Here is a 12740-nt window from a genome sequence, read left to right on the forward strand (position 1 = left end):
AAACAACATCTCTCCTTTGCTGTGTATGTGACTATGGAGCTGTTTGGTGATGTCGTCTATTATGGCCTTCATAGAAGCAACAGGAGATTGTTGCATCCATCTAGAACCCTCAGAACTACAGTGCTATGATGTCACTCACTTCCACAGGCCTTGCAGAGTGTAAACAACAACAACCCAGCTTTGTTGTGTATGTAACCATAGGGATTTGTGATGTCACCTAGAACCTTCACAGCAGCGACAGCTTTATGAGGAGCATCAGCACTGCTCTGCCTGAGCAGAACCATCACCGCCATAGGTTGTCAAATAACCCGGATTTAACCCACACAGGTAAGTCCAATGGGGTGCAGGCATGTCCTCTATGCTTACAGCTTCCCGTGGGTGTTGGTTTGATACCGTTTGGGGACAGCCAAGGAGGCATCTGCAGGCAACAAAGGTAGGTGTGTGCTTGTGTGTGTGTTTCCTATGCAGATCCTAAGCCCAGTGTCACATGCAAGTAGGAGGAGTAAGAAGGGTTCCTGGCAAATCCGGGTTATGGATTGCATTTAAAAAGGCCCCGTGGGAGTGCAATGGGCCCCTGTCTTGCTGCTTAGCAATAATGGTATGGGTTTAGGTTCTGCTGTGTGTACTGGTGGTTGACTGCCCCCCAGCCCAGAGTGTGCATGGAAAATTGTCTGGCAGCCTCCCTGACAGCAAGCAGTGATAGTGCCCATGAAGGGGACCTTGTTGGGCCCGCCCCTTTCACGGTTATCGCTTCTCGGCCTTTTGGCTAAGATCAAGTGTAGTATCTGTTCTTATCAGTTTAATATCTGATACGTCCCCTATCTGGGGACCATATATTAAATGGATTTTTGAGAACGGGGGCCGATTTCGAAGCTTGCTTCCGTCGCCCTATGCATTGACCCGATATGGCAGTATCTTCGGGTACAGTGCACCACCCCCTTACAGGGTTAAAAAGAAAGATTCCTACTTTCATTGCTACCTGCTTGCTGGCTAGCCAGCTAGCCAGCCCTGTGGGCCTTGCTGCTGCTGCTGCAGCCAAAAAACAAAAGGTGGTGCTGCTGCTGCTTCTGCTGCTTCTGCTCCTGCTTGTGTCTGGCCGCTGTTGGAGCGTCCAGGCACAGGACTTCTGCTGCTGCTGACTAAATGGCCTCCTTAATTGGATCATTTGAGTAGCCAGCACACCTGTGCAGGTAGGGCATGACATGATAGGCAGCTGCCTTGATAGCGGGTGGGTGCTGAATGTTCCTAATTGACAAAATAAGATTAATGCTTATGAAGAAATATAAAATCTCATCCCTTCCCCAATATCGCGCCACACCCCTACCCCTTAATTCCCTGGTTGAACTTAATGGACATATGTCTTTTTTCGACCGTACTAACTATGTAACTATGTAACATAACATGGGGGGGGTCTCCTGGCTGTTCACACAGGTGTGTCATTGCTGTACATTGACCATGCATTGCTTCTGTGGTATTGCAAAGGCAAAGACAAATGCTTCCAGCCATCCATTGCACTAATGGATTGGTCATCAGCTGGCTGTCTATGTCCCGCATCAATATAGACCAAAGTACAGAGGGTTAGGCTATGCTATTGTGCACCTACCTGATGCATCAGAAGGTGCGAGGCCCTTGCTAAATTCTGTGCACAGACTTTGAGATCTATACTTTAGACTGTATCTAAACCTGCTCCAACATGGACTGACATTCTGGCCTACTTTCAGCCGATGCGACTTGTCTGTCGCTGAACAGTCGCTTTTTATGTATTCAGCACCTATGTATAATGTTGTAAAAATGCTCTAGAAGCTAAAGTCGCAGAAATGTCACACATATTTGGCCTGCAACTTTCTGTGCGACAAATTCAGACAGGAAAAATCAGTATAAATCCTTAGAAAATTATCCCCCAGTGTCTCCATCTGCTGGCGGTATTGAATAAGCATTGCTGCATTGATGGGGTATGCATTAGACGAAAAAAAAGAAGAAAAAGAAGAATAATACGCCCAGAAAAGAGGCGAAAAGGAGAAAAACGTAAAAAAACGTGAAAAAAAAGTAAGAGGAAGAGAAGGGAAAAAAAGGTGGAAATGGGTTTAAAAGTGATTTCGGCGGAGAAATATATATATATATATATATATATATATATATATATATATATATACGCGCACACACACACATATATATAAACGTATTCTCCGTTGAGATATTGCAGCCGCTGCTGTGTCCAGGCCCAGGAGCCTTAGCACTGTGCTGTGATGTCACTCAATACCACTGACATCACTAGGTGTAAACAACATCTCTCCTTTGCTGTGTATGTGACTATGGAGCTGTTTGGTGATGTCGTCTATTATGGCCTTCATAGAAGCAACAGGAGATTGTTGCATCCATCTAGAACCCTCAGAACTACAGTGCTATGATGTCACTCACTTCCACAGGCCTTGCAGAGTGTAAACAACAACAACCCAGCTTTGTTGTGTATGTAACCATAGGGATTTGTGATGTCACCTAGAACCTTCACAGCAGCGACAGCTTTATGAGGAGCATCAGCACTGCTCTGCCTGAGCAGAACCATCACCGCCATAGGTTGTCAAATAACCCGGATTTAACCCACACAGGTAAGTCCAATGGGGTGCAGGCATGTCCTCTATGCTTACAGCTTCCCGTGGGTGTTGGTTTGATACCGTTTGGGGACAGCCAAGGAGGCATCTGCAGGCAACAAAGGTAGGTGTGTGCTTGTGTGTGTGTTTCCTATGCAGATCCTAAGCCCAGTGTCACATGCAAGTAGGAGGAGTAAGAAGGGTTCCTGGCAAATCCGGGTTATGGATTGCATTTAAAAAGGCCCCGTGGGAGTGCAATGGGCCCCTGTCTTGCTGCTTAGCAATAATGGTATGGGTTTAGGTTCTGCTGTGTGTACTGGTGGTTGATTGCCCCCCAGCCCAGAGTGTGCATGGAAAATTGTCTGGCAGCCTCCCTGACAGCAAGCAGTGATAGTGCCCATGAAGGGGACCTTGTTGGGCCCGCCCCTTTCACGGTTATCGCTTCTCGGCCTTTTGGCTAAGATCAAGTGTAGTATCTGTTCTTATCAGTTTAATATCTGATACGTCCCCTATCTGGGGACCATATATTAAATGGATTTTTGAGAACGGGGGCCGATTTCGAAGCTTGCTTCCGTCGCCCTATGCATTGACCCGATATGGCAGTATCTTCGGGTACAGTGCACCACCCCCTTACAGGGTTAAAAAGAAAGATTCCTACTTTCATTGCTACCTGCTTGCTGGCTAGCCAGCTAGCCAGCCCTGTGGGCCTTGCTGCTGCTGCTGCAGCCAAAAAACAAAAGGTGGTGCTGCTGCTGCTTCTGCTGCTTCTGCTTCTGCTTGTGTCTGGCCGCTGTTGGAGCGTCCAGGCACAGGACTTCTGCTGCTGCTGACTAAATGGCCTCCTTAATTGGATCATTTGAGTAGCCAGCACACCTGTGCAGGTAGGGCATGACATGATAGGCAGCTGCCTTGATAGCGGGTGGGTGCTGAATGTTCCTAATTGACAAAATAAGATTAATGCTTATGAAGAAATATAAAATCTCATCCCTTCCCCAATATCGCGCCACACCCCTACCCCTTAATTCCCTGGTTGAACTTGATGGACATATGTCTTTTTTCGACCGTACTAACTATGTAACTATGTAACATAACATGGGGGGGGTCTCCTGGCTGTTCACACAGGTGTGTCATTGCTGTACATTGACCATGCATTGCTTCTGTGGTATTGCAAAGGCAAAGACAAATGCTTCCAGCCATCCATTGCACTAATGGATTGGTCATCAGCTGGCTGTCTATGTCCCGCATCAATATAGACCAAAGTACAGAGGGTTAGGCTATGCTATTGTGCACCTACCTGATGCATCAGAAGGTGCGAGGCCCTTGCTAAATTCTGTGCACAGACTTTGAGATCTATACTTTAGACTGTATCTAAACCTGCTCCAACATGGACTGACATTCTGGCCTACTTTCAGCCGATGCGACTTGTCTGTCGCTGAACAGTCGCTTTTTATGTATTCAGCACCTATGTATAATGTTGTAAAAATGCTCTAGAAGCTAAAGTCGCAGAAATGTCACACATATTTGGCCTGCAACTTTCTGTGCGACAAATTCAGACAGGAAAAATCAGTATAAATCCTTAGAAAATTATCCCCCAGTGTCTCCATCTGCTGGCGGTATTGAATAAGCATTGCTGCACTGATGGGGTATGCATTAGACGAAAAAAAAGAAGAAAAAGAAGAATAATACGCCCAGAAAAGAGGCGAAAAGGAGAAAAACGTAAAAAAACGTGAAAAAAAAGTAAGAGGAAGAGAAGGGAAAAAAAGGTGGAAATGGGTTTAAAAGTGATTTCGGCGGAGAAATATATATATATATATATATATATATATATATATATATATATATATACGCGCACACACACACATATATATAAACGTATTCTCCGTTGAGATATTGCAGCCGCTGCTGTGTCCAGGCCCAGGAGCCTTAGCACTGTGCTGTGATGTCACTCAATACCACTGACATCACTAGGTGTAAACAACATCTCTCCTTTGCTGTGTATGTGACTATGGAGCTGTTTGGTGATGTCGTCTATTATGGCCTTCATAGAAGCAACAGGAGATTGTTGCATCCATCTAGAACCCTCAGAACTACAGTGCTATGATGTCACTCACTTCCACAGGCCTTGCAGAGTGTAAACAACAACAACCCAGCTTTGTTGTGTATGTAACCATAGGGATTTGTGATGTCACCTAGAACCTTCACAGCAGCGACAGCTTTATGAGGAGCATCAGCACTGCTCTGCCTGAGCAGAACCATCACCGCCATAGGTTGTCAAATAACCCGGATTTAACCCACACAGGTAAGTCCAATGGGGTGCAGGCATGTCCTCTATGCTTACAGCTTCCCGTGGGTGTTGGTTTGATACCGTTTGGGGACAGCCAAGGAGGCATCTGCAGGCAACAAAGGTAGGTGTGTGCTTGTGTGTGTGTTTCCTATGCAGATCCTAAGCCCAGTGTCACATGCAAGTAGGAGGAGTAAGAAGGGTTCCTGGCAAATCCGGGTTATGGATTGCATTTAAAAAGGCCCCGTGGGAGTGCAATGGGCCCCTGTCTTGCTGCTTAGCAATAATGGTATGGGTTTAGGTTCTGCTGTGTGTACTGGTGGTTGACTGCCCCCCAGCCCAGAGTGTGCATGGAAAATTGTCTGGCAGCCTCCCTGACAGCAAGCAGTGATAGTGCCCATGAAGGGGACCTTGTTGGGCCCGCCCCTTTCACGGTTATCGCTTCTCGGCCTTTTGGCTAAGATCAAGTGTAGTATCTGTTCTTATCAGTTTAATATCTGATACGTCCCCTATCTGGGGACCATATATTAAATGGATTTTTGAGAACGGGGGCCGATTTCGAAGCTTGCTTCCGTCGCCCTATGCATTGACCCGATATGGCAGTATCTTCGGGTACAGTGCACCACCCCCTTACAGGGTTAAAAAGAAAGATTCCTACTTTCATTGCTACCTGCTTGCTGGCTAGCCAGCTAGCCAGCCCTGTGGGCCTTGCTGCTGCTGCTGCAGCCAAAAAACAAAAGGTGGTGCTGCTGCTGCTTCTGCTGCTTCTGCTTCTGCTTGTGTCTGGCCGCTGTTGGAGCGTCCAGGCACAGGACTTCTGCTGCTGCTGACTAAATGGCCTCCTTAATTGGATCATTTGAGTAGCCAGCACACCTGTGCAGGTAGGGCATGACATGATAGGCAGCTGCCTTGATAGCGGGTGGGTGCTGAATGTTCCTAATTGACAAAATAAGATTAATGCTTATGAAGAAATATAAAATCTCATCCCTTCCCCAATATCGCGCCACACCCCTACCCCTTAATTCCCTGGTTGAACTTGATGGACATATGTCTTTTTTCGACCGTACTAACTATGTAACTATGTAACATAACATGGGGGGGGTCTCCTGGCTGTTCACACAGGTGTGTCATTGCTGTACATTGACCATGCATTGCTTCTGTGGTATTGCAAAGGCAAAGACAAATGCTTCCAGCCATCCATTGCACTAATGGATTGGTCATCAGCTGGCTGTCTATGTCCCGCATCAATATAGACCAAAGTACAGAGGGTTAGGCTATGCTATTGTGCACCTACCTGATGCATCAGAAGGTGCGAGGCCCTTGCTAAATTCTGTGCACAGACTTTGAGATCTATACTTTAGACTGTATCTAAACCTGCTCCAACATGGACTGACATTCTGGCCTACTTTCAGCCGATGCGACTTGTCTGTCGCTGAACAGTCGCTTTTTATGTATTCAGCACCTATGTATAATGTTGTAAAAATGCTCTAGAAGCTAAAGTCGCAGAAATGTCACACATATTTGGCCTGCAACTTTCTGTGCGACAAATTCAGACAGGAAAAATCAGTATAAATCCTTAGAAAATTATCCCCCAGTGTCTCCATCTGCTGGCGGTATTGAATAAGCATTGCTGCACTGATGGGGTATGCATTAGACGAAAAAAAAGAAGAAAAAGAAGAATAATACGCCCAGAAAAGAGGCGAAAAGGAGAAAAACGTAAAAAAACGTGAAAAAAAAGTAAGAGGAAGAGAAGGGAAAAAAAGGTGGAAATGGGTTTAAAAGTGATTTCGGCGGAGAAATATATATATATATATATATATATATATATATATATATATATATACGCGCACACACACACATATATATAAACGTATTCTCCGTTGAGATATTGCAGCCGCTGCTGTGTCCAGGCCCAGGAGCCTTAGCACTGTGCTGTGATGTCACTCAATACCACTGACATCACTAGGTGTAAACAACATCTCTCCTTTGCTGTGTATGTGACTATGGAGCTGTTTGGTGATGTCGTCTATTATGGCCTTCATAGAAGCAACAGGAGATTGTTGCATCCATCTAGAACCCTCAGAACTACAGTGCTATGATGTCACTCACTTCCACAGGCCTTGCAGAGTGTAAACAACAACAACCCAGCTTTGTTGTGTATGTAACCATAGGGATTTGTGATGTCACCTAGAACCTTCACAGCAGCGACAGCTTTATGAGGAGCATCAGCACTGCTCTGCCTGAGCAGAACCATCACCGCCATAGGTTGTCAAATAACCCGGATTTAACCCACACAGGTAAGTCCAATGGGGTGCAGGCATGTCCTCTATGCTTACAGCTTCCCGTGGGTGTTGGTTTGATACCGTTTGGGGACAGCCAAGGAGGCATCTGCAGGCAACAAAGGTAGGTGTGTGCTTGTGTGTGTGTTTCCTATGCAGATCCTAAGCCCAGTGTCACATGCAAGTAGGAGGAGTAAGAAGGGTTCCTGGCAAATCCGGGTTATGGATTGCATTTAAAAAGGCCCCGTGGGAGTGCAATGGGCCCCTGTCTTGCTGCTTAGCAATAATGGTATGGGTTTAGGTTCTGCTGTGTGTACTGGTGGTTGACTGCCCCCCAGCCCAGAGTGTGCATGGAAAATTGTCTGGCAGCCTCCCTGACAGCAAGCAGTGATAGTGCCCATGAAGGGGACCTTGTTGGGCCCGCCCCTTTCACGGTTATCGCTTCTCGGCCTTTTGGCTAAGATCAAGTGTAGTATCTGTTCTTATCAGTTTAATATCTGATACGTCCCCTATCTGGGGACCATATATTAAATGGATTTTTGAGAACGGGGGCCGATTTCGAAGCTTGCTTCCGTCGCCCTATGCATTGACCCGATATGGCAGTATCTTCGGGTACAGTGCACCACCCCCTTACAGGGTTAAAAAGAAAGATTCCTACTTTCATTGCTACCTGCTTGCTGGCTAGCCAGCTAGCCAGCCCTGTGGGCCTTGCTGCTGCTGCTGCAGCCAAAAAACAAAAGGTGGTGCTGCTGCTGCTGCTTCTGCTGCTTCTGCTTCTGCTTGTGTCTGGCCGCTGTTGGAGCGTCCAGGCACAGGACTTCTGCTGCTGCTGACTAAATGGCCTCCTTAATTGGATCATTTGAGTAGCCAGCACACCTGTGCAGGTAGGGCATGACATGATAGGCAGCTGCCTTGATAGCGGGTGGGTGCTGAATGTTCCTAATTGACAAAATAAGATTAATGCTTATGAAGAAATATAAAATCTCATCCCTTCCCCAATATCGCGCCACACCCCTACCCCTTAATTCCCTGGTTGAACTTGATGGACATATGTCTTTTTTCGACCGTACTAACTATGTAACTATGTAACATAACATGGGGGGGGTCTCCTGGCTGTTCACACAGGTGTGTCATTGCTGTACATTGACCATGCATTGCTTCTGTGGTATTGCAAAGGCAAAGACAAATGCTTCCAGCCATCCATTGCACTAATGGATTGGTCATCAGCTGGCTGTCTATGTCCCGCATCAATATAGACCAAAGTACAGAGGGTTAGGCTATGCTATTGTGCACCTACCTGATGCATCAGAAGGTGCGAGGCCCTTGCTAAATTCTGTGCACAGACTTTGAGATCTATACTTTAGACTGTATCTAAACCTGCTCCAACATGGACTGACATTCTGGCCTACTTTCAGCCGATGCGACTTGTCTGTCGCTGAACAGTCGCTTTTTATGTATTCAGCACCTATGTATAATGTTGTAAAAATGCTCTAGAAGCTAAAGTCGCAGAAATGTCACACATATTTGGCCTGCAACTTTCTGTGCGACAAATTCAGACAGGAAAAATCAGTATAAATCCTTAGAAAATTATCCCCCAGTGTCTCCATCTGCTGGCGGTATTGAATAAGCATTGCTGCACTGATGGGGTATGCATTAGACGAAAAAAAAGAAGAAAAAGAAGAATAATACGCCCAGAAAAGAGGCGAAAAGGAGAAAAACGTAAAAAAACGTGAAAAAAAAGTAAGAGGAAGAGAAGGGAAAAAAAGGTGGAAATGGGTTTAAAAGTGATTTCGGCGGAGAATATATATATATATATATATATATATATATATATATATATATACGCGCACACACACACATATATATAAACGTATTCTCCGTTGAGATATTGCAGCCGCTGCTGTGTCCAGGCCCAGGAGCCTTAGCACTGTGCTGTGATGTCACTCAATACCACTGACATCACTAGGTGTAAACAACATCTCTCCTTTGCTGTGTATGTGACTATGGAGCTGTTTGGTGATGTCGTCTATTATGGCCTTCATAGAAGCAACAGGAGATTGTTGCATCCATCTAGAACCCTCAGAACTACAGTGCTATGATGTCACTCACTTCCACAGGCCTTGCAGAGTGTAAACAACAACAACCCAGCTTTGTTGTGTATGTAACCATAGGGATTTGTGATGTCACCTAGAACCTTCACAGCAGCGACAGCTTTATGAGGAGCATCAGCACTGCTCTGCCTGAGCAGAACCATCACCGCCATAGGTTGTCAAATAACCCGGATTTAACCCACACAGGTAAGTCCAATGGGGTGCAGGCATGTCCTCTATGCTTACAGCTTCCCGTGGGTGTTGGTTTGATACCGTTTGGGGACAGCCAAGGAGGCATCTGCAGGCAACAAAGGTAGGTGTGTGCTTGTGTGTGTGTTTCCTATGCAGATCCTAAGCCCAGTGTCACATGCAAGTAGGAGGAGTAAGAAGGGTTCCTGGCAAATCCGGGTTATGGATTGCATTTAAAAAGGCCCCGTGGGAGTGCAATGGGCCCCTGTCTTGCTGCTTAGCAATAATGGTATGGGTTTAGGTTCTGCTGTGTGTACTGGTGGTTGACTGCCCCCCAGCCCAGAGTGTGCATGGAAAATTGTCTGGCAGCCTCCCTGACAGCAAGCAGTGATAGTGCCCATGAAGGGGACCTTGTTGGGCCCGCCCCTTTCACGGTTATCGCTTCTCGGCCTTTTGGCTAAGATCAAGTGTAGTATCTGTTCTTATCAGTTTAATATCTGATACGTCCCCTATCTGGGGACCATATATTAAATGGATTTTTGAGAACGGGGGCCGATTTCGAAGCTTGCTTCCGTCGCCCTATGCATTGACCCGATATGGCAGTATCTTCGGGTACAGTGCACCACCCCCTTACAGGGTTAAAAAGAAAGATTCCTACTTTCATTGCTACCTGCTTGCTGGCTAGCCAGCTAGCCAGCCCTGTGGGCCTTGCTGCTGCTGCTGCAGCCAAAAAACAAAAGGTGGTGCTGCTGCTGCTTCTGCTGCTTCTGCTTCTGCTTGCTGTCTGGCCGCTGTTGGAGCGTCCAGGCACAGGACTTCTGCTGCTGCTGACTAAATGGCCTCCTTAATTGGATCATTTGAGTAGCCAGCACACCTGTGCAGGTAGGGCATGACATGATAGGCAGCTGCCTTGATAGCGGGTGGGTGCTGAATGTTCCTAATTGACAAAATAAGATTAATGCTTATGAAGAAATATAAAATCTCATCCCTTCCCCAATATCGCGCCACACCCCTACCCCTTAATTCCCTGGTTGAACTTGATGGACATATGTCTTTTTTCGACCGTACTAACTATGTAACTATGTAACATAACATGGGGGGGGTCTCCTGGCTGTTCACACAGGTGTGTCATTGCTGTACATTGACCATGCATTGCTTCTGTGGTATTGCAAAGGCAAAGACAAATGCTTCCAGCCATCCATTGCACTAATGGATTGGTCATCAGCTGGCTGTCTATGTCCCGCATCAATATAGACCAAAGTACAGAGGGTTAGGCTATGCTATTGTGCACCTACCTGATGCATCAGAAGGTGCGAGGCCCTTGCTAAATTCTGTGCACAGACTTTGAGATCTATACTTTAGACTGTATCTAAACCTGCTCCAACATGGACTGACATTCTGGCCTACTTTCAGCCGATGCGACTTGTCTGTCGCTGAACAGTCGCTTTTTATGTATTCAGCACCTATGTATAATGTTGTAAAAATGCTCTAGAAGCTAAAGTCGCAGAAATGTCACACATATTTGGCCTGCAACTTTCTGTGCGACAAATTCAGACAGGAAAAATCAGTATAAATCCTTAGAAAATTATCCCCCAGTGTCTCCATCTGCTGGCGGTATTGAATAAGCATTGCTGCACTGATGGGGTATGCATTAGACGAAAAAAAAGAAGAAAAAGAAGAATAATACGCCCAGAAAAGAGGCGAAAAGGAGAAAAACGTAAAAAAACGTGAAAAAAAAGTAAGAGGAAGAGAAGGGAAAAAAAGGTGGAAATGGGTTTAAAAGTGATTTCGGCGGAGAAATATATATATATATATATATATATATATATATATATATATGCGCACACACACACATAGATATAAACGTATTCTCCGTTGAGATATTGCAGCCGCTGCTGTGTCCAGGCCCAGGAGCCTTAGCACTGTGCTGTGATGTCACTCAATACCACTGACATCACTAGGTGTAAACAACATCTCTCCTTTGCTGTGTATGTGACTATGGAGCTGTTTGGTGATGTCGTCTATTATGGCCTTCATAGAAGCAACAGGAGATTGTTGCATCCATCTAGAACCCTCAGAACTACAGTGCTATGATGTCACTCACTTCCACAGGCCTTGCAGAGTGTAAACAACAACAACCCAGCTTTGTTGTGTATGTAACCATAGGGATTTGTGATGTCACCTAGAACCTTCACAGCAGCGACAGCTTTATGAGGAGCATCAGCACTGCTCTGCCTGAGCAGAACCATCACCGCCATAGGTTGTCAAATAACCCGGATTTAACCCACACAGGTAAGTCCAATGGGGTGCAGGCATGTCCTCTATGCTTACAGCTTCCCGTGGGTGTTGGTTTGATACCGTTTGGGGACAGCCAAGGAGGCATCTGCAGGCAACAAAGGTAGGTGTGTGCTTGTGTGTGTGTTTCCTATGCAGATCCTAAGCCCAGTGTCACATGCAAGTAGGAGGAGTAAGAAGGGTTCCTGGCAAATCCGGGTTATGGATTGCATTTAAAAAGGCCCCGTGGGAGTGCAATGGGCCCCTGTCTTGCTGCTTAGCAATAATGGTATGGGTTTAGGTTCTGCTGTGTGTACTGGTGGTTGACTGCCCCCCAGCCCAGAGTGTGCATGGAAAATTGTCTGGCAGCCTCCCTGACAGCAAGCAGTGATAGTGCCCATGAAGGGGACCTTGTTGGGCCCGCCCCTTTCACGGTTATCGCTTCTCGGCCTTTTGGCTAAGATCAAGTGTAGTATCTGTTCTTATCAGTTTAATATCTGATACGTCCCCTATCTGGGGACCATATATTAAATGGATTTTTGAGAACGGGGGCCGATTTCGAAGCTTGCTTCCGTCGCCCTATGCATTGACCCGATATGGCAGTATCTTCGGGTACAGTGCACCACCCCCTTACAGGGTTAAAAAGAAAGATTCCTACTTTCATTGCTACCTGCTTGCTGGCTAGCCAGCTAGCCAGCCCTGTGGGCCTTGCTGCTGCTGCTGCAGCCAAAAAACAAAAGGTGGTGCTGCTGCTGCTTCTGCTGCTTCTGCTTCTGCTTGTGTCTGGCCGCTGTTGGAGCGTCCAGGCACAGGACTTCTGCTGCTGCTGACTAAATGGCCTCCTTAATTGGATCATTTGAGTAGCCAGCACACCTGTGCAGGTAGGGCATGACATGATAGGCAGCTGCCTTGATAGCGGGTGGGTGCTGAATGTTCCTAATTGACAAAATAAGATTAATGCTTATGAAGAAATATAAAATCTCATCCCTTCCCCAATATCGCGCCACACCCCTACCCCTTAATTCCCTGGTTGAACTTG

General features: G+C 46.3%; 6 non-coding genes across 6 annotated transcripts; all 6 read left to right on the top strand.

Annotated features, from left to right (window-relative positions):
• Window positions 1–746: 746 nt before the first annotated feature.
• Window positions 747–937, top strand: LOC130315874 (U2 spliceosomal RNA). The gene has a single exon (XR_008863304.1). It is a non-coding gene; the product is annotated as a U2 spliceosomal RNA (small nuclear RNA).
• A 2088-nt stretch (window positions 938–3025) lies between these two features.
• Window positions 3026–3216, top strand: LOC130315875 (U2 spliceosomal RNA). Its single transcript, XR_008863305.1, has one exon. It is a non-coding gene; the product is annotated as a U2 spliceosomal RNA (small nuclear RNA).
• Window positions 3217–5306: 2090 nt separating this feature from the next.
• Window positions 5307–5497, top strand: LOC130315876 (U2 spliceosomal RNA). Its single transcript, XR_008863306.1, has one exon. It is a non-coding gene; the product is annotated as a U2 spliceosomal RNA (small nuclear RNA).
• Window positions 5498–7585: 2088 nt separating this feature from the next.
• Window positions 7586–7776, top strand: LOC130315878 (U2 spliceosomal RNA). Its single transcript, XR_008863307.1, has one exon. It is a non-coding gene; the product is annotated as a U2 spliceosomal RNA (small nuclear RNA).
• A 2088-nt stretch (window positions 7777–9864) lies between these two features.
• Window positions 9865–10055, top strand: LOC130315879 (U2 spliceosomal RNA). The gene has a single exon (XR_008863308.1). It is a non-coding gene; the product is annotated as a U2 spliceosomal RNA (small nuclear RNA).
• Window positions 10056–12138: 2083 nt separating this feature from the next.
• Window positions 12139–12329, top strand: LOC130315880 (U2 spliceosomal RNA). The gene has a single exon (XR_008863309.1). It is a non-coding gene; the product is annotated as a U2 spliceosomal RNA (small nuclear RNA).
• Window positions 12330–12740: the final 411 nt, after the last annotated feature.

Source organism: Hyla sarda, unplaced genomic scaffold, assembly GCF_029499605.1.
Source record: "Hyla sarda isolate aHylSar1 unplaced genomic scaffold, aHylSar1.hap1 scaffold_189, whole genome shotgun sequence".
In the NCBI taxonomy this organism is placed as follows: domain Eukaryota; kingdom Metazoa; phylum Chordata; class Amphibia; order Anura; family Hylidae; genus Hyla; species Hyla sarda.